The following is a 26,366-nucleotide window of genomic DNA, read 5'->3' on the forward strand; positions in this document are numbered from 1 at the left end:
CTTAATGAAGCTGCCTCTACTGCTTCCTTGAGCACAGAATTCCATTAATTTACCATTAACCACATTGGTCCTGTCCTGAGTTGCCTCATCAAAATGCAAAAGCTCATATTTGTCTAAATTAAACTCCATCCACTACTCCTTGGCTCATCGGCTCATCTGATCAATTATAATTTATATTAAACTTTCTTTCCTACTTTATTCCCTCAAAGCTGAAAATCTCCATCCCACACTCTCACCCTCCATTCTCACTTTGTTGAATCTAATCACGGATGTCCTCATCCTGAAGGGTTTGCTTCATGCTGATTAACAGGCCCACATTCAAGGGGGATCTAACTGAACCGTACAGAACAGTGAACGGCCTGGACAGAGTGGACATTGGGAAGATGTTTTCATTGGGAGGAGAGACTAATACCCATGGGCATAGCATATGCATAAAGGGAGAATGGAGATTAGGAGAAATTTCTTTAGCCAGAGAGTGGTGAATCTATGGAATTCATTGTCACAGAGAACTGTGGAGGCCAGGTCACTGAGTATGTTGGACATTGAGATAGAGATGTACAGCACAGAAACAGACTGTTTGGTCCAACTTGTCCATGCCGACCAACTATCCCAACCCAATCTAGTCCCACCTGACAGCACACTGCCCCATATCCCTCCAAACCCTTCCTATTCATACACCTACCCAAATGCCTTTTAAATGTTGCAATCGTACTAGCCTTCACCACTTCCTCTGGCAGATCATTCAATAAACGTACCATCCTCTGCGTGAAAAAGTTGCCCCTTAGATCTCTTTTGTATCTTTCCCCTCTAACGCGAAACCCATGCCCTCTCGGTCTGGACTCACCCACCCCAGGAAAAGACTTTGTCTATTTATCCTATCCATGCCCCTCATGATTTTATACATCTACAGTTACAACGTTTAAAAGACATTTGGATAAGTCCATGAATACGAAAGTTTCGAAGGTTTATGGGCCAAACACTGGTAGGTGGGCCGAGTTTAGTTTGAGAACATACTCAGCACGGACTAGTTGGATGAAGGTTGTGTTCAGTGCTGTCAGACTCTGTGAATGACCTGTACTGGTCTTAAAACCATTTTCTTACCTCCCCCCATAAGCATCCACTTCTTTGTTGTTCAAAACTCAGATGAACTTAGCCTTGAAAAAGTTCAATGACCCCACTTCTGAACTTAATTCCTCTTCGTAATATACCACTTGCCTTGCTCATTGCCTGCTGCATCTGCCCGACAACTGGCATTGACTGGTGTGGAGGGACTCTGAGACCCCTTAGTACATCCATACATCATTCCTGATGAAGGGCGTGTGCCCGAAACGTTCCCTGTCCTTCTCCTCAGATGCTGCCTGACGTGTTGTGCTTTTCCAGTGCCACATTTTTCGACTTTCACCTCTAGTCCTCACTTTCTCCACATTCCAATATATCACCATTTAAACAATGCACTGCTTTTTTTTTAAACAGCAATGGCTATAACTTCACATTGCGGCACTGCACTTGCCATGTGTTTGCCAATTGAGACACAGACCTGGACCAACTTCGGGAAGAGGCAAAACACTGAGTTCTGAACAAAAACCGTAGCACACTCAAAACGTCGGCTCTGTTTACCTTTCCACTGATGCTACTCGACCCGTTGGCTTTGTGCAGTATTCGCTGTGTTTGTTTGACACAAATGCTGCTTTCCATTAAAGAACTTCAATCCCTGTCCTCTGGTAACTGACCCTAGTCAGTGGCAATAGGTTCTTCTGATCATTAAGGTAAAAACAATGACTGCAGATGCTGAAAACCAAATACTGGATTAGTGGTGCTGGAAGAGCACAGCAGTTCAGGCAGCATCCAACGAGCAGCGAAATCGACGTTTCGTGCAAAAGCCCTTCATCAGGAATAAAGGCAGTGAGCCTGAAGCATGGAGAGATAAGCTAGAGGATGGTGGGGGTGGGGAGAGAGTAGCATAGAGTACAATGGGTGAGTGGGGGAGGAGATGAAGGTGACAGATCAAGGAGGAGAGGGTGGAGTGGATAGGTGGAAAAGAAGATAGGCAGGTCGGACAAGTCAAGGAGACAGTAACTGAGCTGGAAGTTTGAAACTAGGCAATTGTGGCTGTGGTACCGAGTTTGTTTCACAACATAGTTGAAGAGCTTCAGAGCAGAGGAAATGACCTGGGAGTTGCAGTGGGAGAGGGACTCCCTGAGATTCTTGTAGAGAAAGGAAGAAAACTTCTTCAAGGCAGGCATCCTTGCAAAAGGTTTCGCAGTAGGGTTAAAATCAACAAGGTAAAAACAATGACTGCAGATGCTGAAAACCAAATACTGGATTAGTGGTGCTGGAAGAGCACAGCAGTTCAGGCAGCATCCAACGAGCAGCGAAAATACCACGTCTTCTCCCATCATTGACAGAAACACCTGGAAATCTCCAGTTAACCTTCTTTGCTCCAAAGAGAACATTCCCAAACTTGGGAATGTCTCCACAAAATGGAAATTGCTCATCCCTGCACATGATGCATGTGTTACAATGGGGAAGAGGTTTTGGCAAAATATTGTCAGTTAGCAGGTGGAAAAATGTTCAGGAAGTAAAACACAAATCCCAGTCTCCAGCTTTGTGAATCTTTCGAAACTCTTTGGGAAGTGGAATTAGAGGAGAATGAAGGATGAACTGACGGACTGAGCAGAGACAGTCCAGACACCGTCCCCTTGTTTAAGAGGCTGATTGACTCTGATATTCTCGGGACATGAACTGACCCGAGACATTGAAAAAATTCTCTGCACATCAGGAATTCAAACCCATTCTCGGCTCGGGGCCAATGAGAAAATTCGGGAAGAGGCTAAACACTGAAAGGCTCGGAGGGCGATGGCCCCGGTGTCGGAGAGTTCGTTCCTCGTGACATGGATGTGCCTGCAGATGGTGGGATCAGACTGTCCCCATGTCTCCATAATGAATGTCCAAGGCTTTATTATGGAAAAGTAAAACTGATAGAAGACAATGGTAATTTTGGGCGGGGCAGTTTGAATTATGAATTGAATAGTAGGTTCCTCAAAGACACTTTGCCAGCCGCGCTGGGACCTGTCTCTGTGGCGCAATTGGTCAGCGCGTTCGGCTGTTAACCGTAAAGGTTGGTGGTTCGAGACCACCCAGGGACGGAGTGTTTCTTGTTCTCGCTCCTAACGCTTTCTTGGCTGCGAAACTGCACGTTTTTCATGGTTTCAGGAAAATGTTTCCCAAACGGAAATCTTCTCCACTGAGGCAGGACAAAGGGGTTTCTGAATTTATTGAATTTCTAACGTAAAGGACTGCGGATGCTGAGAATCCGAGACAGAAAGAGAAACTGCTGGAAAAACTCAGCAGGTTTGGCTGTACTTGAATGAGGAAACAAACGAGTTCTGAAATGTTGTCTCTGATTCTCTTTCCACAGATGCTGCCTGACCTGCTGAGGTGCTCCTGCAATTTCTGTTTTTGACTGAACGTCCATTTCATCTTTCGGGATGAAACACCCAGACTCGCCATTTGCAGATATTTCGAATCTGTGAAGTGATTGGATTCAAACAAACTCAGCAATGATTCACTCTTTCTCAACTCCACAGGCAGACAGACCTGGGAAAAGAAGCTGTCAGTGTGGTTCTGTATTGGTGGGCCGAGTGGTGAATGCGATGGACATGAAATCCATTGCGGTTCCCCCACGCAGGTGTGATCCCTGCCGACTACAGTTGAGAAACGACATCAAAAGAAAAGGGAGATTGCTCGACGGGTTTTTTTAAATGCAATCAGTGGACGGGTTGAAATATTTCAATCACATTGGGACTGGTCGGGAATCTGTAGCCCACTGCCTGTCAGGGTGGAACAAGCAGATACCCACAGAGCTGCTTTTGAGGCGATGAGCCAAGAGTTTGGAAGTAAGACTAGAATAGTGAGGGGCGTGAAGTCGCGACCGAAATAAAGCAGGCACCTGAGGACAAAGGTGTTTTATTTGCCAGTGAAAGATACTGCTTCACAAAGTTGGGACTATGGAAGGGAAGCAGTGATGGTGATTATCTTTGGTTGTTCACCTTGTGAATGTTCCCATTGCTGCGCATGTCCGTGTTAACGTCAGAACTCTGCAGCATGGCGGTGTCAGATCCGCACAGTGCCAGGGGCGCAATGGATGATGCATCTGACTCCACCTACCTCTTTGAAATGCAGCTCAAAGCTTCTTCACACACCCCAAATAATCTTTCTCATTGTCCTGAAGCGGGCATAAGGTTTGAATTCCCGATCTCCAGGAACGAGACTCTTTTCACTGTCTCGCGTCAGTAAATGTCCCTGAGAACATCAGAGTCAAGTCACAGCGCTGTCAGAGGAGGGGAAGCTGAAATAGCCCCACACGCTGCTCATGGGAACATTTCACTTTTCCCAACTCACCGCCCCAACCACTGCGGCTCCTGGGAGTGGAGAGGGAACAAACACCAAAACTCAGTCTCAGCTTTGTAAGTCTTCAGGAAATAAGAAAACTGTTCATCCCTTCGGGTCTTCCATCCTGGGCTGACAGCGTTGATTTTAAATGGCTGTCCAGTCAGTGCCGATTCGTTTAGGCTGAAAAAAATCTTCCTTATCTCATCCCAGCATTTCTTGCCACAGAGACCTGTGTGGCAGAGTTCATGTATATATTTCCTTGTATGGTATTTTGTAAATAACATTCGTTTGCTGGTTGTTTGTATCGGGTATTTCAGGTTCATTAGCCGCTGTTTAAGTGTGTTGGTAGGTTTGTGGGCTACCATGATGCTAAGAGGGTTGATTTGTCTGGACATCATTTCCCAGATGTCTTTAATGTAAAGTAATGTGCTAGGGTTTCTGTAGACGTTGTGTCTACTTGTGTCAGTTTGTTGATGTGAAATCGGCACACTGGGTTTATTGGGTAGGCAAAAGTGACGACTGTAGATGCTGGAAACCAGAGTTTAGATCTGAGTGGTGCTGGAAAAGCACAATAGGTCAGACAGCTTCCGAGGAGCAGGAAAATCGACGTTTCGGCCAAAAGCCCTTCATCAGGAATAGAGGCAGGACGCTTCCAGGGGTGGCGAGATAAATTGGGGGGTGCTGGGCCAAAGGTAGCAAAGAGTACAATAGGTGAATGGGGGTGGGGATGGACGTGACAGGTCAGAGAGGAGGGTGGAGCGGATAGGTGTGAAGGGAGATTGACAGGTCCTGAGGACAGCGCTGAGCTGGAAGGTTGGAACTCAGGTAAGGTGGGGGGAGGGGAAATGAGGAAACTGGTGCAGTCCACATTGATGTCCTGGGGTTGAATGTAGCCGAGGCAGAAGTTGGGGCGTTCTTCCCCCAGACATCGGGTGGGGAGGGAGCGGCGATGGAGGAGGCCCAGGACATGCATGTCCCTGGCAGAGTGGGAGGGGAGGTTGAAATGTTGGGCCACAGGGCGATGGGGTTGATTATTGCGGGTGTCCTGGAGATGTTCCCTCAAACGCTGTGACTTGACTCTGCGACGGGGCTCCAGTCTCCCCAATGTAGGGGAGACCGCATCAGGAGCAATGGATACAAGAAACAACTTTGGTGGAAGCCTTCTCAATACCGTGACCCGGGTTCGATTTCCGGGCAGGGAAGTAATTTTCAGTAGAGCTGTCACACTTCGCTGCCGTCTCCCTGGTGGTCTAGTGGTTAGGATTCGGCGCTTTCACCGCTGCGGCCCGGGTTCGATTCCCGGTCAGGGAAGCAATTTGCAGTGTGTTTTTTTGGCTCCCCATTCTCCTTAAATGCGCTGGAGAGTTCCTCATTGGTCTTCGGAGTCACTGGGTGCTGCACTGTGTTGTGGTTCGTTGGAATAGTACCCTCGTTCAGATTTGTTTGTCTGTGTAGGGATGATTACTTCTGTAGCTGAGTACTTGGCTCGCGTGTGTTGCTTTCCTGCAGAGGCTGTTTTGAATTTACCATTGACTGTTCGCTCTACTGTGACATCTAGAAATGGCACTTTGTTGTTGTTCTCCTCTTTTGTGAATTTTATGCCAGGAAGGAGATTGTTGATGGTGTTGTAGGTTTCCTCTAATTTGTTTCATTTTTTGATGACAGAAGTGTTTCATGGGCGTTTCGTTGATTTGTTTGTAGCGCTTGTTACTGAATATGAAGTGGGTGGTAAGGCACAGTTCCACGAGATTGACAGTGTTATCTTTGCTGCTGAAGTTGGTTCTGTGTTTTCGTCTTTAGTTCTTCGAGTAGTGTCTTCAGTTTTCTTTGGCCACGTTGATGTTAATGGATGTGAACAGGGCTGTTATGTCAAAGGACAACATTATTCCATCCTCTTCTATCTTCGTGTCTTTGGTGTTTAGGAATTCTTGGATGGAGTAAATGGAGTGGCGTGAATCTTCGACTTGCTGTTTTAGTCCTCAGTGGAAGCCTTTGACTAGTCTGTATATTGGTGTTCCAAGTCGTGAGACTATGGCCTGAGGGGGGCTCCTAGTTTGAAAAAGAGGAGAACAACAATAAACTGCCATTCGTAGATGTCACAGTAGAGCAAACAGTCAATGGGGAACTTCAAACTAGCATCTACAGAGAAACAACACCCACAAACCAAATACTTAACCACAGAAGCAATCATCCCAACACCCACAAACGAAGCTGCATCAGGACATTATTTCAACGAGCCACTACACACTGCAGCACAGAGAAACTACGAAGACCACAAGAGAAATACGGATATAGTGTATTTAAGGAGGACGCGTCCCCAATAAACCCAGTCCGCCGATTTCTCAGTGATGCTTCCAAGCTCACTCTCAAAAATTCGGTTTGTCCCTCCATTCTTTCCTGCTTGTTTTTTGTGGGTTTTGAAAGCGTTCCCAATCCTCTGACTGAGTATTGGAGTTGGGAAGGTAAAAACAATGACTGCAGATGCTGGAAACCAGATTCTGGATTAGTGGTGCTGGAAGAGCACAGCAGTTCAGGCAGCATCCAAGTAGCTTCGAAATCGACGTTTCGGGCAAAAGCCCTTCGTCAGGAATAAAGGCAGTGAGCCTGAAGCATGGAGAGATAAGCTTATCTCTCCATGCTTCAGGCTCACTGCCTTTATTCCTGAAGCTTTTGCCCGAAGCGTCGATTTCGAAGCTGCTTGAATGCTGCCTGAATTGGAGTTGGGAAGTTATGTTGTGGCTGTCCAGGACATTGGTGAGACCACTTTTAGAATATTGTGTGCAATTCTGGTGTTCCTCCAATCAGAAGGATATTGTGAAATTTGAAAGGGGTCTGAAGCACCAATGGGTCCACAGAGATGAAGAGGCCCTTCTGCCGCCCTGAGCGTGGGAAGGCCTTCAGTGATTCCTCTGCCCTGCTGACGGACCAGTTGGTCCACACCGGGGAAGGCTGTTCTCCGGCCTCAAGTGCGAGATGGCCTTCAGCAGTTCTTCCCACCTGTTGAGACACCAGTGGGTCCACACTGAGAGGCCGTTCTTCTGCCCCAACTGCAGGAGGGGCATTGCTCTTTCCTCCGACGTACTGGCCCATTGGTGTGTCCAAATGGTAGAGAGGTCGTTCAGTTGCCCTATGTGCAGGAAGACCTTCAGCAATTCCTCTGCCCTGCTGAGGCACCAGTCCATCCACACCGGGGAGAAGCCGTTCTCCTGCCCCGAATGTGAGAAGGTCTTTACCTGCTCCTCCACAGTGCTGAATCACCAGCTTGACCACACGGGGGTTTGGGGGGGGGGAGAGTGGCGGAGGAGGGGAGGCCATTCTGCTGCCCTAAGTGCGGGAAGGCCTTCAGCAATTCCTCTGCCCTACTGAAGCACCAATGTGCCCATACCGGGGAGATGCCCTCCAGCTGGACCGAGTGTGGGAAGAGGTTCATGTTTTCCTACAACTTGCGGAAGCACCAGCGGGGGCACCAGCTCTCCCAGCAATCAGATCCTACCAGTGATGATGCCTTCAGTCACCTCCCAGGTCTGAACCTCCTGCCAGTTCTGACAGTGGGTGCAGTGGGAGAGTAGGTGGGCTGTTTTAGTCTTCTGCTGGACTGCAATTGCCTTCCCGACACCCCACAATCACAACTCCATGGTGGCTCAGGGTTAGCACTGCTGCCTCATGGCACCAGGAACCCAGGAATAATTCCACCCATGGGAGTCTGTGTGCAAATTATGGAGGGGAGGAAAATGGATCTGAGTGGGTTAGTTTTCGGAAGATCAGTGCAGATGTGTTCGGCTGAAGGACCTGTTTCCACATTGTGGGAGTTCTATGATTCTATGAGCTTTGCCTTCAGTGGACACTGTTGCTCATTGAGCCCGGGACTGCACATTGCCAATGAAATGATCCAGAGAAACCTAAGACCGCAAGACCATCGGAGAAGAAGTTTGGCCTACTCTGCCATTCGTTAGTAACAAAAGTATTGGATGAGATTAGCTACAGTGTGGAAACAGGCCATTTGTCCCAACAGGTCCACACCGACCCTCCGAAGAGTAACCCATCCAGACCCATTTCCCTCTGACTAATGTACCTAACTCTATGGGCAATTAAGCATGGCCCATCCACATGACCTGTACATCTTTGGTTTATGGAAGAAAACAGGACCACCCAGAGAAAACTCACTCAGACATTGGGGGAAAGTGCAAATTCCTCACAGACAGCCACCCAGGCTGGAATCAAATCTGGGTCCCCGGCACTGTGAGGCTGCAGTGGTAATCACGGAGCCACTACATATTGCAACCCGAAGTTGGCAAGCCGGGGGTTGGGAGAATACAGCAAGCCAGGCAGCACCAGGATGTGGAGTAGTCAGCGTTTTGGGTATTAACCCTTCTTCATGACTGAAAGAGTGACTTATCTATGAGAAAAGATTTACATGAATGTTGCTGGGGGTTGGAGGGTTTGAGCTGCAGGGAGCGGCTGAATAGCATGGGGTTGTTTTCACTGGAGCATCGGAGGCAGAGAAGTGACCTAATAGCGGTTATAAAATCATGAGGGGCATGGACAGTGTAATAGACAATGTCCTTTCCTTGGGTAGGGGAGTCCAGAACTAGAGGGCATAAGTTTAGGGTAAGAGGCGAAACAAATTAAAGGGACAACTTCTTCATGCAGAGGGTGGCATATATATGAAATGAGCTGCCAGAGTATATGGGTCAGGTGCTGTCAAATGGGAGTAGATTAATATAGGATATCAGGTCAGCATGGACAAGTTGGACCGAAGGGTCTGTTTCCATGCTGTACGTGTCTGTGACTACTGCTCCTGATGTAAGTTTAAAATAGAGTCCAAGTAACTTTGAACAGTTCAATCTTGTTGAGCTCACCTCCTGAAAAGTTTCAGATGAATCCCTCTGAGAGATACTGTTTAAACATGCTGAGTTGAACAAAGTATCCCATCAAGTTCAACACAAACCCAGAGTTGAAGAAGTCAGAAGTCAGAACACCAAGGGGACGAAAACTGATCGCAATATTCCAGATGCGGCCTCATCAACGTCCTGTATAACTACAACATAACTTGCCAACATCTATACTCAATTCCCTAACTAATGAAGGCCAGTGTGCTGAAACCTTTCTTCACTGTCTTGTGTACCGATGTAATCAGAGATATAGGACCTACTTTAAACTGATCCACGATCCAGCTGCTGGGAGCACAGAAGTAGAGACTTGCTGCGAGAGTGTGCTGGGTAGATAACCCAGAGGACGATGGGTAAAAACCATGTGATTCTATTGCTCAATGTCTCTGTAAGCTGCTTTCATATACAAAGGTTCTCTGTTCTGCATCTTGCCTTTGCATCTGCTTCCCAAAGCTTCTTCAGTGGAGGCGTGGCCGCTGGAGCCCAGGAGTTCAACAACCCCCCGGAGCTGGAGGAAGGTCCAAGCTCCAAGAAGGAGGGGTAAGGCTGGAATCTGGATTTGCTCAATGCTTGTATTTTTAACTCATTTAAATGGTACCTAATGTATGGGGCTATGGTTTACATTAAAACTGAAAAATCATATCAGAGTGTTTATATTTAGCAGTGGTAGTTGGCAAAATGCACACTCTGGGGGAGCACTTTCTATGATGCTGCATTTCTTGCCCTCTGCCCTTCCCCCATTTCTTATCTCCCATCTTGATTTTATATTTTTTTGGTCAAATTTAATTTCAGATTAATCAGACTTGCGATTCACTGTGTGCTATTAATTTGTTTGTTCGAATATTTCAAGTCAAAATTAATGCTGTAATTTAATTTCTGATGTCAGAGTTTGACATTGAATGTGCAGGTGTGAATACCAGGAAGTTGTGAAAATAAATCAAGAACTTGTGGTTTTTAAAAAAAGAGCAGTTCACTGATATTCATGGCATCGTCTCATTTGGGAGTGATGATTCAAATCTGACCAACAAACCGTTTCATGCAGTCATCCAATTGAATAAAAATTTTCTTTAGTTTAATAAAAGAAAATAATTCTGGCAGGCTAAGACTTATGCAATCTATTTATAAGATTATGTCCATTGCTCGCAATATGGTCTCATCCACATTGGGGAAACTGGATGCCAACTAACCGAATATTTCAGGGAACAACTCTTGGACTCTAATTCTAACCGGCACACCGCCGTGTGGCTGAACACTTTATCCCACCCTCCTCTAGCTTATCTCTCCACGCTTCAGGCTCACTGCCTTATTCCTGATGAAGGGCTTTTACCTGAAACGTCGCTTTCGCTGCTCGTTGGATGCTGCCTGAACTGCTGTGCTCTTCCAGCACCACTATTTCAGTATTTGGTTTTCAGCATCTGCAGTCATTGTTTTTACCACTTTAACTCCCCCTCCCATTCCACCAAGGACATGCAAGTCCTGGGCATCCTCCACTGCCAACTTCTTGCTCCCCGACACTTGTAGGAAAAACACCTCAACTTCTGCTTTAGGACCCTCCAACCACATGGTATCAATGCAGTTTTCATCAGTTTCCTTATTTCCTCTCCCCCACCTTGTCCCAAATCCAACCTTCCAATTCGACACCAACCTCTTGACCTGTCATACCTGTCCACCTTGCTTCTCACCTATTTACTTCACCCTCATCTCTGACCTATCACCATCAATCCCTACCTCCATCTACCTATTGCACTCCCAGCTGCCTTCCCTCCAGCCCCACTTCCTTCCCATTTATCTCTCAACCCCCTTGGGCCACCCTTTATTCCTGATGAAGAGCTTATGCTCTAAACCAAGACTGTGATGAAGCAACATCCTCAACAAATAGGAAATAGCTCCCAAGTCAGATTTCATCCCCTCTTCTGTTTCCCAGTTCTTTCAGAAATAAGGAATGTCTTTTTCTTCCACTAGAAAGTGGTCTTCACTTTGCGCTGTCTGAAGTGTTATGCCTCACCTCTTCGATATTGGGACCGGAGGGATGCAATGTCCCCAAGTCAAATATTCAGTCCTCTTCGTTCTGCTGGTGCTGGGCTTCGCTGCAACACAACAGCAAACCTGAGACAGAATCATCACTCCCAAATGAGACGATGCCATGAATATCAGTGAACTGCTCTTTTTGTTAAAAACCACAAGTTCTTGATTTATTTTCACAACTTACTGGTATTCACACCTGCACATTCAATGTCAATGTCACCACACCTTTTAAGAATCCTTTCAACCTGTTTTTCTAACAATTGTGGAGGTGACCAAAAGCAAACATTTCACTTCTCCTCAATGTCCCATTTCTCCTCCTATGAGCCATTTTGTCATGTTGTCTATGTTACAAGCAGCCGAGTGCACTTGGTTTCTGAATTGAAATTTGGCCATTGAAGTGAACAGGATTAATATTTATCGATGGCTAGCTGTGTTTGCACAAACTGTAATTTTCCATCAATATGATGTCTTTTGTTCCACCAAAACTGGAAGCAATGATCTGTGTTTATATTGCAGTCGGATGTAGAAAATCATCCCAGCGATCTTCACGTTATTATAGTTTAGTGAGGCCATAACATCATTGCGTGGCAGTTTGATTTGACTAAAACCTGGATGGAAATCTCTAGATTATGTTGTAAAAATATCGGTATAATGTTATTCACACTGCGCTGTCACCAACTGAACGAAGCGGCTGTGTGTTTAAATCCCGTGATGAACAGTTTGTGTTCGACTTCTCACATTGCGGGGAGCTGAGCATTTACACACCACCTCACCTCCCCGACACAGTGTTCACAAATCAAACTAACGGCAAAGATTCACATGTGATCGAAAGCTTCTGCAAAGAACTTTCGATATAACCGACGTACTCCTTTCTTCATTTGAAATGTTAGACGTTGATTGTCGTGAGCCTGACGTGATTTGAACACGCAACCTTCTGATCTGGAGTCAGACGCGCTACCGTTGCGCCACAAACTCACGGATGGCCCGTGCGCTCTATTCATGCTTAAGGGAAGTGATCGCACTACAATGATTTTACGTTCATGTCTGTTCTGTTTCTCCACCTTCTCCTTCTGTCTCTCGAAACAATTTCCAACTCTCTCTCAATAAAAATCTGAAAGAACTGCGGATGCTGTATATCAGGAACAAAAAACAGGAGTTGCCAGTGACCCTTCCACAGAACTGATGGTGATTGGGAAAATGTCGTTTATATGCAGGAGATATTGTGGGAGGAAGGGAAGATCAGGACAGAGCCCAAAGCGAGGGAAGAACTGTTGGACAGAAAAAGGAGTTGATAACGATCTGCGTGGAGTGGGGGGGGGGGGGTGGGGTGGGGGGGTGAATAACTGTTAATGGACACTGTTCGTGGTTAAGTAGTGTGGAATGACAGACTATGTGATAACAAGGCTTGGTGTGTGTGGAAGGGACGAGGATACCATGGAGTTCAGGCCCTAGAATTATTGAATTCGATATTGGGACCGGAGGGATGCAATGTCCCCAAGTCAAATATTCAGTCCTCTTCGTTCTGCTGGTGCTGGGCTTCGCTGCAACACAACAGCAAACCTGAGACAGAGATGTTGACCAGGGAACAGGGTGGGGTGTGGAATTGGCAGGCAACTGGAAGCTCAGGGTCTTTTTTGCAGGCAGAACGTAGATGTTCTGTGCAGCAGTCACCCAGTTAAGGCTTCGTTTTCCCCAATGTAGATGAGGCAACATTGTGAGCAGCAAATGCAGTAGACTGGGTTGTGGGAAGTGCAGGTAAAGGGCCACTTCACCTGGAATGTAAGTTTGGCTCCTTGGATAGCGAGGAGGGAATAGGTAAATGGGCTGGTGTCACACATTCTGCACTTGCAGGGGAAAGTGCATCTCAACCTGCAAGTTTACTTTGAGAAAATCCTGGACTTGAACTCCCAAGTCTCTTTGCATTTCGGATTTCTGCATTTTCTCCCCATAATCTTCTGTTCAAACATTGACTATCTATGTCAGGGCAGCACCAGTGATTTCCTGACATATGGATTGTATTTGGGGATATCAAGGAACGTCAGGAACTGTGAGTACCTCAGGAGCAATCGTTATTCCTGGGGGAGGCAGAGAGGAATGTGGTGTGGTCCTGTAAACTCCAGAATTTTGAAAACTTCATGAGTCAGCAATAACTCTTTCTGGACCAAGAAACGAAAGGGCCAATGAGAAACTGCTACAAGGGAGTTAACAAATAACATACATTAACTATCACTGGGAAGGAGGAGGCAAAACAATGAGCAGTTCCTTTGGACAGATGAGATAATGGTGTTTAATAACTGTGTGACAGAAGGACAATTAATTCTGCCTGTAGAAGGAACGCCTTGGCATAAAGGGGTTAATTGCAGGACAGGCTGTTTCAAACAGGTGGAAAACCCTCAAAGATAAGAAGGCAAGCTACAGACCTGAGGTCTCTAGAGGTGTGGGGAGGTGGTGTCAAAATCTAAAGCCCAGCACACTCACTCAGCACTACTCTGCTTCTCGGCTCTCAGCAGCTGGATTCTGCATCAGTTTAAAGTAGGTCCTATATCTCTGACAACATCGGTACACAAGGTAGTGAAGAAAGGTTTCAGCACACTGGCCTTCATCAGTTAGGGAATTGAGTATAGATGTTGGCAAGTTATGTTGTAGTTATACAGGACGTTGATGAGGCCGCACCTGGAATATTGTGATCAGTTTTGGTCCCCTTGGTGTTCTGACTTCTGACTTCTTCAACTCTGGGTTTGTGTTGAACTTGATGGGATACTTTGTCCAACTCAGCATGTTTAAACAGTATCTCTCAGAGGGATTCATCTGAAACTTTTCAGTAGGTGAGCTCAACAAGATTGAAGTATTCAAAGTTACTTGGACTCTATTTTAAACTTACATCAGGACCAGTAGTCAGAGACACGTACAGCATGGAAACAGACACTTCGGTCCAACTTGTCCATGCTGACCTGATATCCTATATTAATCTAGTCCCATTTGACAACACCTGACCCACATACTCTGGCAGCTCATTTCATATAAGTACCACCCTCTGCATGAAGATGTCGTCCCTTTTTATATATTTCGCCTCTCACCCTAAACTTATGCCCTCTAGTTCTGGACTCCCCCAGCCCAGGGAAAAGACCTTGTCTATTACCCTGTCCATGCCCCTCATGATTTTGTAACCGCTGTTTGGTCACTTCTCTGCCTCCGATGCTCCAGTGAAAACAACCCCACGTTATTCAGCCGCTCCCTGCAGCTCAAACCCTCCAACCCCCCGCAACATTCATGTAAATCTTTTCTCATAGATAAGACACTCTTTCAGTAATGAAGAAGGGTTAATACCCAAAACGCTGACTACTCCACATCCTGGTGCTGCCTGGCTTGCTGTATTCTCCCAACCCCCGGCTTGCCAACCTCGGGTTGCAATATGTAGTGGCTCAGTGGTTACACCTGCAGCCTCAGAGTGCCAGGGACCCAGGTTTTATTCCAGCCTTGGGTGGCAGTCAGTGAGGAGTGTACACATTCTCCCAATGTCTGCGTGGGTTTTCTCTGGGTGGTCCTGTTTTCTTCCATAAACCAAAGATGTGCAGGTCTTGTGGATTGGCCATGCTTAATTGCCCATAGAGTTAGGTACATTAGTCAGAGGGAAATGGGTCTGGATGGGTTACACTTCGGAGGGTCGGTGTGGATTTGTTTTGACAAATGGCCTGTTTCCACACTGTAGCTAATCTCATCCAATACGTTTGTTTCGAACGAATGGCAGAGAAGGCCAAACTTCTTCTCCGATGGTCTTGCGGTCTTAGGTTTCTCTGGATCATTTCATTGGCAATGTGCAGTCCCGGGCTCAATGAGCAACAGTGTCCACTGAAGGCAAAGCTCATAGAATCATAGCACACCCACACTGTGGCAAAACAGGACCTTCAGCCGAACACATCTGCACTGATCTTCCGAAGACTAACCCACTCAGATCCATTTTCCGACCCTCCATAAATTGTACACAGAACCCCAAGGGTGGAATTATTCTTGAGTACCTGGTGCCATGAGGCAGCAGTGCTAACCCTGAGCTACCTTGGGGTTGGGTTTGTGGGGTGTAGGGGAGGCAATTGCATTCCAGCAGAAAACAATAACAGGCCACCTACTCTGCCACTGCACCCACTGTCAGAACTGGCAGCAGATTCAGTCCTGGGGGGTGACCGAAGGCAGCGTCACTGGTGGGATCTGATTGCTGGGAGCGCTGGTGCCCCCGCTAGTACTTCCGCAAGTTGCAGGAAAACATGAACCTCTTCCCACATTCGGACCAGCTGAAGGGTCTCTCCCCAGGGTGGACACACTGGTGCTTCAGCAGGGCGGAGGAATTGCTGAAGGCCTTCCCACACTTAGGGCAGCAGAATGGCCTCCCCTCCTCCGCCACTGTCCCCCCCCCCAAACCCCCGTGTGGTCCAGCTGGTGATTCAGCAGTGTGGAGGAGTGGGTAAAGACCTTCCCACATTCGGGGCAGGAGAACGGCTTCTCCCCGGTGTGGATAGACTGGTGCCTCAGCAGGGCCGAGGAATTGCTGAAGGCCTTCCTGCACATAGGGCAACTGAACGACCTCTCTACCATTTGGACACACCAATGGGCCAGTACGACGGAGGAAAGAGCAATGCCCCTCCTGCAGTTGGGGCAGAAGAACGGCCTCTCAGTGTGGACCCACTGGTGTCTCAACAGGTGGGAAGAACTGCTGAAGGCCATCTCGCACTTGAGGCCGGAGAACAGCCTTCCCCGGTGTGGACCAACTGGTCCGTCAGCAGGGCAGAGGAATCACTGAAGGCCTTCCCACACTCAGGGCAGCAGAAGGGCCTCTTCCCCTCTGTGGACCCATTGGTGCTTCAGAACCCTTTCAAATTTCACAATATCCTTCTGCTTGGAGGGACACCAGAATTGCACACAATATTCTAAAAGTGGTCTCACCAATGTCCTGTGCAGCCACAACATAACTGCGCAACTCCAATTCAGGCAGCATCCAAGCAGCTTCGAAATCAACGTTTCGGGCATAAGTCCTTCGTCAGGAATAAAGGCAGTGAGCCTGAAGCATGGAGAGATAAGCTTATCTCTCCATGCTTCAGGCTCACTGCCTTTATTCCTGACGAAGGGCTTTTGCCCGAAACGTCGATTTCGAAGCTACTTGGATGCTGCCTGAACTGCTGTGCTCTTCCAGCACCACTAATCCAGAATCTGGTTTCCAGCATCTGCAGTCATTGTTTTTACCTTCCCAACTCTAATACTCAGTCAGAGGATTGGGAACGCTTTCAAAACCCACAAAAAACAAACAGGAAAGAATGGAGGGACAAACCGAATTTTTGAGAGTGAGCTTGGAAGCATCACTGGGAAATCGGCAGAATGGGTTTATTGGGGACGCGTTCTCCTTAAATACACTATATACGTATTTCTCTTGTGGTCTTCGTAGTTTTTCTGTGCTGCAGTGTGTCGTGGCTCGTTGAAATAATGTCCTGATGCAGCTTCGTTTGTGGGTGTTGGGATGATTGCTTCTGTGGTTAAGTATTTGGTTTGTGTGTGTTGTTTTTCTGTAGATGCTAGTTTGAAGTTTCCCATTGACTGTTCGCTCTACTGTGACATCTAAGAATTCAGTTTATTGTTGTTCTCCTCTTTTTCAAACTAGGAGCCCCCCTCAGGCCATAGTCTCACTACTTGGAGCACCAATATACAGACTAGTCAAAGGCCTCCACTGAGGACTAAAACACCAAGTCGAAGATTTATGCTACTCCATTTACTCCATCCAAGAATTCCTGAACATCAAAGACACGAAGATAGAAGAGGATGGAATAATGTTGTCCTTTGACATAACAGCCCTGTTCACATCCATTAACATCAACGTGGCCAAAGAAAACTGAAGACACTACTCGAAGAACTAAAGACAAAAACACAGAACCAACTTCAGCAGCAAAGATAACACAGTCAATCTCGTGGAACTGTGCCTTACCACCCACTTCATATTCAATAACAAGCCCTACAAACAAATCAACGAAATACCCATGAAACACTTCTGTCATCAAAAAATGAAACAAATTAGAGGAAACCTACAACACCATCAACAATCTCCTTCCTGGCATAAAATTCACAAAAGAGGAGAACAACAACAAAGTGCCATTTCGAGATGTCACAGTAGAGCGAACAGTCAATGGTAAATTCAAAACAGCCTCTGCAGGAAAGCAACACACGTGAACCAAGTACTTAGCTACAGAAGTAATCATCCCGACACATACAAACAAATGTGAACAAGGGCAGTATTTCAACGAACCACAACGCAGTGCAGCACCCAGTGACTCCGAAGACCAAACAGTAACTCGACAGCGCATTTAAGGAGAATGGGCAGCCAAAAAAACACACTGCAAATTGCTTCCCTGACCGGGAATCAAACCCAGGCCGCAGCTGTGAAAGCGCCGAATCCTAACCACTAGACCACCAGGGTAACGGTAGTGAAGTTTGACAGCTCTACTGAAAATTGCTTCCCTGCCCGGAAATCGAACACGGGTCACGGTAGTTAGAAGGCTTCCACAAAAGTTGTTTCTTGTATCCATTGCTCCCGATGCGGTCTCCCCTACATTGGGGAGACTGGAGCCCCGTCGCAGAGTCAAGTCACAGCGTTTGAGGGAGCATTTCCAGGACACCCGCAACAATCAACCCCATCGCCCTGTGGCCCAACATTTCAACCTCCCCTCCCACTCTGCCAGGGACATGCATGTCCTGGGCCTCCTCCATCGCCGCTCCCTCCCTACCCGATGTCTGGGGGAAGAACGTCCCAACTTCTGCCTCGGATACATTCAACCCCAGGACATCAATGTGGACTGCACCAGTTTCCTCATTTCCCCTCCCCCCACCTTCCCTGAGTTCCAACCTTCCAGCTCAGCGCTGTCCTCAGGACCTGTCAATCTCCCTTCCCACCTATCCGCTCCACCCTCCTCTCTGACCTGTCACCTACGTCCCCAACACCATTCACCTATTGTACTCTTTGCTACCTTTGGCCCAGCACCCCCCAATTTATCTCGCCACCCCTGGAAGCGTCCTGCCTCTATTCCTGATGAAGGGCTTTTGCCCGAAACGTCGATTTTCCTGCTCCTCGGAAGCTGTCTGACCTGCTGTGCTTTTCGAGCACCACTCTGATCTAAACTCTGGTTTCCAGCATCTACAGTCCTCACTTTTGCCTACCCAATAAACCCAGTGTGCCGATTTCACATCAACAAACTGACACAAGTAGACACAACGTCTGCGGAAACCCTAGCCACATTACTTTACATTAAAGACATCTGGGAAATGATGTCCAGACAACTCAACCCTCTCAGCATCATGGTAGCCCACAAACCTACCAACACATTTAAACAGCGGCTAATGAACCTGAAATACCCGATACAAACAACCAGCAAACGAATGTTATTTACAAAATACCATACAAGGAAATATATGCATGAACTCTGCCACACAGGTCTCTGTGGCAAGAAATGCTGGGATGAGATAAGGAAGATTTTTTTCAGCCTAAACGAATCGGCACTGACTGGACAGCCATTTAAAATCAAGGCTGTCAGCCCAGGATGGAAGATCCGAAGGGATGGACAGTTTTCTTATTTCCTGAAGACTTACAAAGCTGAGACTGGGTTTTGGTGTTTGTTTCCTTTCCACTCCCAAGAGCCGCAGTGGTTGGGGCGGTGAGTTGGGGAAAGTGAAAAGTGCCCGTGAGCAGCGTGTGGGGCTATTTCAGCTTCCTCTCCTCTGACAGCGCTGTGACTTGACTCTGATGTTCTCAGGGACATTTACTGACGCGAGACAATGAAAAGTGTCTTGTTCCTGCAGATCAGGAATTCAAACAATATGTCGGCTTCAGGACAATGAGAAAGATGAATTGGGGTGTGTGAAGAAGCTGTGAGCTGCATTTCAAACAGGTAGGTGGAGTCAGATGCGTCATCCATTGCGCCCCTGGCAATGTGCGAACCTGACGCCGCCATGGGTCAGAGTTCTGACATTAACACGGACATGCGCAGCAATGGGAACATTCACAAGAGGAACAGCCAAAGATAATCACCGTCACTGCTTCCCTTCCATAGTCCCAAATTTGTGAAGCAGTATCTTTCACTGGCAAATAAAACACATTAATCCTCAGGTGCCTGCTTAACTTCGATCAGGACTTCACGCCCCTCACTGGTCTCGTCTCATTTCCAAACTCTTGGCTCATAGCCTCAAAAGCAGCTCTGTGGGTATCTGCTTGTTTCCACCCTGACAGGCAGTGGGCTACAGATTCCCGACCAGTCCCAATGTGATTGAAATACTTCAACCCCTCCACTGATTTGCATTTTTAAAAAAACCGTGGAGCAATCTCCCTTTCTTTCTGACGACAGTTCTCAAATGTAGTCGGCAGGGTTCACACCTGCGTGGGGAAACCGCAATGGATTTCATGTCCATCGCATTCACCACTTCGGCCCACCAAAACAGAATCACACTGACAGCTTCATTTCCCAGGTCTCTCTGCCTGTGGAGCTGAGAAAGAGTGAATCATTGCAGAGTTTGTTTGAATCCAATCACTTCACAGGTTTCGAAAGGGTTAAATATCTGCAAATGGCGAGTCTGAGTGTTTCATCCCGAAAGATGAAATGGACGTTCAGTCAAAAACAGAAATTGCAGGAGCAACTCAGCACGTCAGGCAGCATCTGTGGAAAGAGAATCAGAGACTACATTTCAGAACTCGTTTTTTTCCTCATCCAAGTACAGCCAAACCTGCTGAGTTTTTCCAGCAGTTTCTCTTTCTGTCTCGGATTCTCAGCATCCGCAGTTCTTTACGTTAGAAACACAATCAATTCAGAAACCCCTTTGTGCTGCCTCAGTGGAAAAGATTTCCGTTTGGGAAACATTTTCCTGAAACCATTAAAAACGTGCACTTTCGCAGCCAAGAAAGCGGTAGGAGCGAGAACAAGAAACACTCTGTCTCTGCGTGGTCTCGAACCACCAACCTTTCGATTAACAGCCGAACGCGCTGACCAATTGCGCCACACAGATAGGCCTGGGCCCCGGAAGCACAGTGTCTTTGAGGAACCTACTAATCAATTCATAATTCAACCCGCCCCGCCCAAAATTACCATTGTCTTCTATCAGTTTTACTTTTCCATAATAAAGCCTTTGACATCATTATGGAGACATGGGGACAGCCTGATCCCAACATCTGCAGGCACATCCATGTCACAAGGAACGAGTTCTCCGACACCGGGGCCATCGCCCTCCGAGCCTTTCAGTGTTTTGCCTCTTCCAGAATTTTCTCATTGGCCCCGAGCCGAGAAGGGGTTTGAATTCCTGATGTGCAGAGAATTCTTTCAATGTCTCGGGTCAGTTCATGTCCCGAGAATATCAGAGTCAATCAGCCTCTTAAACAAGGGGCCAGTGTGTGGACTGTCTCTGCTCAGTCCATCAGTTCATCCTTCATTCTCCTCTAATTCCACTTCCCAAAGAGTTTCGAAAGATTCACAAAGCTGGAGAGTGGGATTTGTGTTTTACTTCCTGAACATTTTTCCACCTGCTAACTGACGATATTTTGCCAAAACCTCTTCCCCATTGTAACATTTGCATCATGTCCAGGGATGAGCAATTTCCATTTTGTGGAGACATTCCCAAGTTTGGGAATGTTCTCTTTGGAGCAAAGAATGTTAACTGGAGATTTCCAGGGGCTGTTGTCAATGATGGGAGAAGACGTGGTGGGAATGGGCAGATTAATGATTAGAAGAACCTATTGCCACTGACGAGGGTCAGTTGCCAGAGGACAGGGATTGAAGTTCTTTAATGGAAAGCAGCATTTGTGTCGAACAAACACAGGGAATACTGCAGAAAGCCAAGGGGTCGAGCAGCATCTGTGGAAAGGTAAACAGAGCCGACGTTTTGAGTGGTGCTACAGTTTTTGTTCAGAACTCAGTCTTTTACCTCTTCCCGAAGTTGGTCCAGGTCTGTGTCTCAATTGGCAAACACATGGCAAGTGCAGTGCTGCAATGTGAAGTTATAGCCTTTGCTGTTTAAAAAAAAAGCAGTGCATTGTTGAAATGGTGACATATTGGAATGTGGAGAAAGTGAGGACTGGAGGTGAAAGTCGAAAAATGTGGCACTGGAAAAGCACAACAAGTCAGGCAGCATCTGAGGAGCAGGACAGGGAACGTTTCGGGCACAAGCCCTTCATCAGGAATGATGTACGGATGTATAGAGGGGTCTCAGAGTCCCTCCACACCAGTCAATGCCAGTTGTCGGGCAGATGCAGCAGGCAATGAGCGAGGCAAGTGATATATTACGAAGAGGAATTAAGTTCAGAAGTGGGGTCATCGAACAAATTCAAGGCTAAGTTCATCTGAGTTTTGAACAACAAAGAAGTGGATGCTTATCGGGGGAGGTAAGAAAATGGTTTTAAGACCAGTAAAGGTCAGTCACAGAGTCTGACAGCATTGAACAGACTCTTCATCCAACTAGTCCGTGCTGAGTATGTTCTCAAACTAAACTCGGCCCACCTACCAGTGTTTGGCCCATAAACCTTCGAAACTTTCGTATTCATGTACTTATCCAAATGTCTTTTAAACGTTGTAACTGTAGATGTATAAAATCATGAGGGGCATGGATAGGATTAATAGACAAAGTCTTTTCCTGGGGTGGGTGAGTCCAGACCGAGAGGGCATGGGTTTCGTATTAGAGGGGAAAGATACAACAGAGACCTAAGGGGCAACTTTTTCACGCAGAGGATGGTACGTTTATTGAATGATCTGCCAGAGGAAGTGGTGAAGGCTAGTACGATTGCAACTTTGAAAATGCATTTGGGTAGGTGTTCCCACAGAGTTAAATGTTGTCTGTTCTCAGCTCTGCTCGATTTCTGTTGAAGCTTTGACCCCCTTTTACACCTTCTGGAGCAATAAAATATTCTAAGCCTCCTGGGAATGACACCTTATCTATACCCCTTCTGATTTTAAAAATCTCTATTAGGTTAACTGTCAACTTCCTCGGCTCCATTGGAATAATGTCCCAGATTCTTCTTAACTCAAACCCTCCATTCCCTGCAACACGCTGGTAAAGTCGGGAATAGGGAATTGCATCAAATCACATAAATGTACTGTCTGAAACAATCTAGCTGTGTTCTGGCCTGAGATATTGTGAGTCCCTGGTGTAAGTAATTACGAATGCAATAATTTTGGTCACAGAATTGAACAATCATTTTGCAACAAAGGGGTCTACTTTGATAAGGAGGTAGTGGTCATTTCTAGGGTAAGTGAACAGTTTGTAGATCAGGGAGATGAAGTTCCAGACACTTGGGAAGGGCAAGAAATGAATTTGATAAATAAGACAAAGAACTGTGGATGCTGGAAATCTGAAACAAAAACTGAGAACACTGGACAATCTCAGCAGGACTGGAAGCATCTGTGGAGAGAAAGTAGAGTTAAAGTTTCGAGTCCACAACTCCTCTTCGGGATTCTGAAATAGTTTGTGAGAACCCCTTAAGTCATCTGCCCAGCTTTAAGGCCATAATACACAGGAGCAGGATGAGGCCATCTGGCCCATCGAGTCTGCTCCACCAGTCGATCATGGCTGATATGTTTCTCTATCCCATTCTGCTGCCCTCTCCTCATCACCCTTGACCCCTTACTAATCAAGAACCTATCTCTGTCTTAAATGCCCTCAATGACTTGGCATCCTCAACCCTTCTCCGAGTGGAAACATCATCTCCACATCCACACTATCCAGTCATAGAGTAGCACAGCGCTGCCTGACCCACTGTGATCTCCAGCATTTGTTGTTTTCAGGAAGGATTCCAGCATCCACAACAACACGCTTCTAAATTTTGTACCCAGTTGTTTAGCTGTCCCTGGACCCCGCGAGATTTAATCTTACTCAACAATCCACTGTGTAGTACAATTAACAAAGTTCCCAGCCCCCACCTCTTTCTGCACACATGGGCCGCACGATGGATCAGTGGTTCACCCTGCTGCCTTACAGCACCAGGGATTCGCTTTCGATTCCAGCCTTGGTGCGACTGTCTGTGTGGAGTTTGCAGATTCTCCCTGCCGTGTCTGCTGGGTTTCCTCCGGGTGCTCTGGTTTCCTCCCAAAATCTAATGATGTGCAATTTCGGGAGAAGTGGGCATACTAAATGGGTCCATAGTGTGCAGTAAGTGTAGTGGAATGGGATAGGGGAATGTGTCCGCATGGGTTACGCTTTGGATGGTCGGTGTGGACTTGTTGGGCTGAATGGCGTGTTTCCACATTGCAGGAATTCTGCGTGGCATTCCCCCAACTCCATGGTCTCAGCACTCTTGGCATTTCCCATGGAGAGTGTGGGGGAGGGAAACAATGTTTTACACGGGAGTAAAGTTCAGTGCGTGTGAAGCTAAAAGTAAACGCATTGCTTCAGCTGTTTTCCCCGGTATACCAGAGGTTGAGGGGTGATCTTACAGATGTTTATAGAATCATGAGAGGCATGGATAGGATAAATAGACAAGGTCATTTCCCTGGGATGGGAGAAGTCCAGAACAGGAGGTTAATATGTTTGAGGTGAGGGAGGCAAGTGTAAGGAATGATCTGCCGGAGGAAGTGGTGGATGTAGGTTCAATAATAACATTTAAAAGGTATCTGGATGGGTATATGAATAGGAAGAGTTCAGAGGGATATGGGCCAAGTGCTGATAAATGAGACGAGATTAATTTACGCTATCTGGTCGGCACAGATGAGTTGGACAGAAGGACCTGTTTCTGTGCTGTGTATCTCTGTGACTCTGGCTTGCCTGTAATGTTTGCCCTGCCTGTGTGTTCAGTTTCTGTCTGGTGTTGGTGACAATGCCTTGATATCTCATTTCCTCCATCGCCCAACTTCCACCTCCCCAGATGTTAACCATTTCGTGTCTGGTTGTTTCTCAAGAAGCTGCATTGAAGGTTCATCCTGAATTGACACTTTTTTTTGCTTCCCAAAATCAGACTTACTCACTCCTACATATCGTGAAAGATACTAACTCTCAGGTGGAGGTATCCAAAATTCAGAGGTGTCTGTCTTGATGTTTTCACTTTTCGGTCTTGTAAGATCCTGAATCAGTACCGTCGGGAGAATTAGTTTGAGCGGAGTGAGAATAGAGGGGTGAGAGGGGGTGGGATGGTGCTTTCAATTTTGAAGAAAACGAAAAGAATGTTCTGCGGAAAGTAGAATTGCTTGTTTGGAATTTCTAACCTGGACTGACAGTAATAACTTTTGTAATCACTTTTTACAGATTATTTGAAGATCTGAAGACGGACGTTTCAATATCAATAGATGAACAGCTTTGCCTGAAACATTGACTCTGATGCTCCTCAGATGCTGCCTGATCTGCTGTGCTTTGACTCTGACTCTCCAGCATTTGCAGTCCTCAATTTCACGTCAATGTCTGGCAGTCACTGAATCCATCGGGACTATAACAATTTTCGACGATGATTCTGTGAGAAGGAACCAAGCTTTTTGGTTCCTCTTTCAGTACGTTTTCAGCATCAGTGAGACTGGAAGAGAGTTCCGACTGTTGCAGCACTCTGATTGTGGAGCCAGTAAACGTTATACAGACTGAGAAGAGGAATGCACCGCAGGGAGGTGCTGTACACGCGTTTGTGTGCAGCTGAAGCTTCGGTCATGGAGAAACCCAAGGAATCCCGTCCCGTGGAGAAACCATGAAAATGTGGCAACTGTGGGAAAGGCTTCCGTTTCCCATCTGACCTGGAGACTCATGGGCACAGTCACACCGGGGTGAGACTGTTCTCCTGCCCTGAGTGCGGGAAGACCTTCAGCAATTCCTCTGTACTGCAGAGGCACCAGGGGGTCCACACAGGCGAGAGGCCATTCTCCTGCCCCGAATGCGGGAAGGCCTTCAGCTATTCCTCCGTCCTACTGACCCACCGCCGGGTCCACATTACAGAGAAGCTGCTCCAAGTACGGGAAGGCCTTCAACGATACCTCTGCCCTGCTGAGGCAACAGCGGGTCCACACCGGGGAGAGCCCGTTCTCCTGCCTCAAGTGTGGGAAGGGCTTTACCCAGGCATCCCACCTTCGGGTCCATACGGGGGAGAGGCCCTTCCCCTGCCCAGAGTGCGGGAAGGCCTTCAGCAATTCCTCCCACCTGCTGAGGCACAGGTGGGGCCATACCGGGGAGAGGCCGTTCACCTGCCCCGAGTGGAACCGGAGGTTCTCATCATTCTGCACCTTGCAGAAGGACCAGCGGGCACACCAGTGCTCCCAACAATCTGATTCTGCTGGTGAAGCTGCTGTGGGTCACTGAGAGGACTGAACCCCTGCACATTCTGACAGTGCTTATAGTGGGAGAGTCGGTCGGATTTTTTTGTTTTATGCCGTCGTGCTCCCCCACCCCTGCAACTTTGCTTCCAGTGGGCGCTGCTGCTCGTTGATACCAGGAGCTGTTCTCTCTAGATTCTACTGTCCAGTTAAAGCATTTTTGGCTCTTTCTGGGAATGAGTCGCAGCCTGTAAAAAATGGCTGAACACTGGGGTGTTCAGCATTGACTTTTAAATTATATTACAGTTACGTGTCTGTGAAACAGTCATAGTTCAAAGATTGCACAAAGGCTTGGCAATCCATGTTGGAAACTGTTTGCTTGAATTGGACAGTTTAAGTTTAAAAAAAATTCTTTCTTAACTTGCCGCTGAAGTTTCCGTCTCTGAGATGGTGGGGGACTTGATCAAAGGGTTTAAATCATTGGTATTAATTAGATTATCTTCTTTAACTTTGCCCGAGCAAACTTGCCATATTTATAATTATTGTTTTTTGTTTAAATTATAATGTTGTTGTGCAAGATCTGTTCTTCATCAAGTCTGGTTCGGAACAGTTGAGAAATTGAGGGACATTGCATGTTTAAATTTCACTCTGTTGTGAATCTGGTGACAGTGACATTCATTTGTATTGGGTTGCTTACCCTTAGTTGTCGTGTCTTCCACCCCAACTATTCACTATGGTAGTGAGTTCCGCAGTCTCACCACACTCTGAGGTTTTTCATGAAATCCTTAGTAGAGAATTGTCAGGGAAAATGTTGACAAGGGCAGAATAT

General features: G+C 46.9%; 3 non-coding genes across 3 annotated transcripts; 2 read left to right on the forward strand and 1 right to left on the reverse strand.

The window, feature by feature from the left end:
* Window positions 1–3,071: 3,071 nt before the first annotated feature.
* On the forward strand, window positions 3,072–3,146 carry trnan-guu (transfer RNA asparagine (anticodon GUU)). Its single transcript has one exon. It is a non-coding gene; the product is annotated as a tRNA-Asn (tRNA).
* A 2,485-nt stretch (window positions 3,147–5,631) lies between these two features.
* Window positions 5,632–5,703, forward strand: trnae-uuc (transfer RNA glutamic acid (anticodon UUC)). The gene has a single exon. It is a non-coding gene; the product is annotated as a tRNA-Glu (tRNA).
* A 6,506-nt stretch (window positions 5,704–12,209) lies between these two features.
* Window positions 12,210–12,281, reverse strand: trnaw-cca (transfer RNA tryptophan (anticodon CCA)). The gene has a single exon. It is a non-coding gene; the product is annotated as a tRNA-Trp (tRNA).
* Between the last annotated feature and the right edge of the window lie 14,085 nt (window positions 12,282–26,366).

This window comes from Chiloscyllium punctatum, chromosome 36, assembly GCF_047496795.1.
Source record: "Chiloscyllium punctatum isolate Juve2018m chromosome 36, sChiPun1.3, whole genome shotgun sequence".
NCBI lineage: Eukaryota > Metazoa > Chordata > Chondrichthyes > Orectolobiformes > Hemiscylliidae > Chiloscyllium > Chiloscyllium punctatum.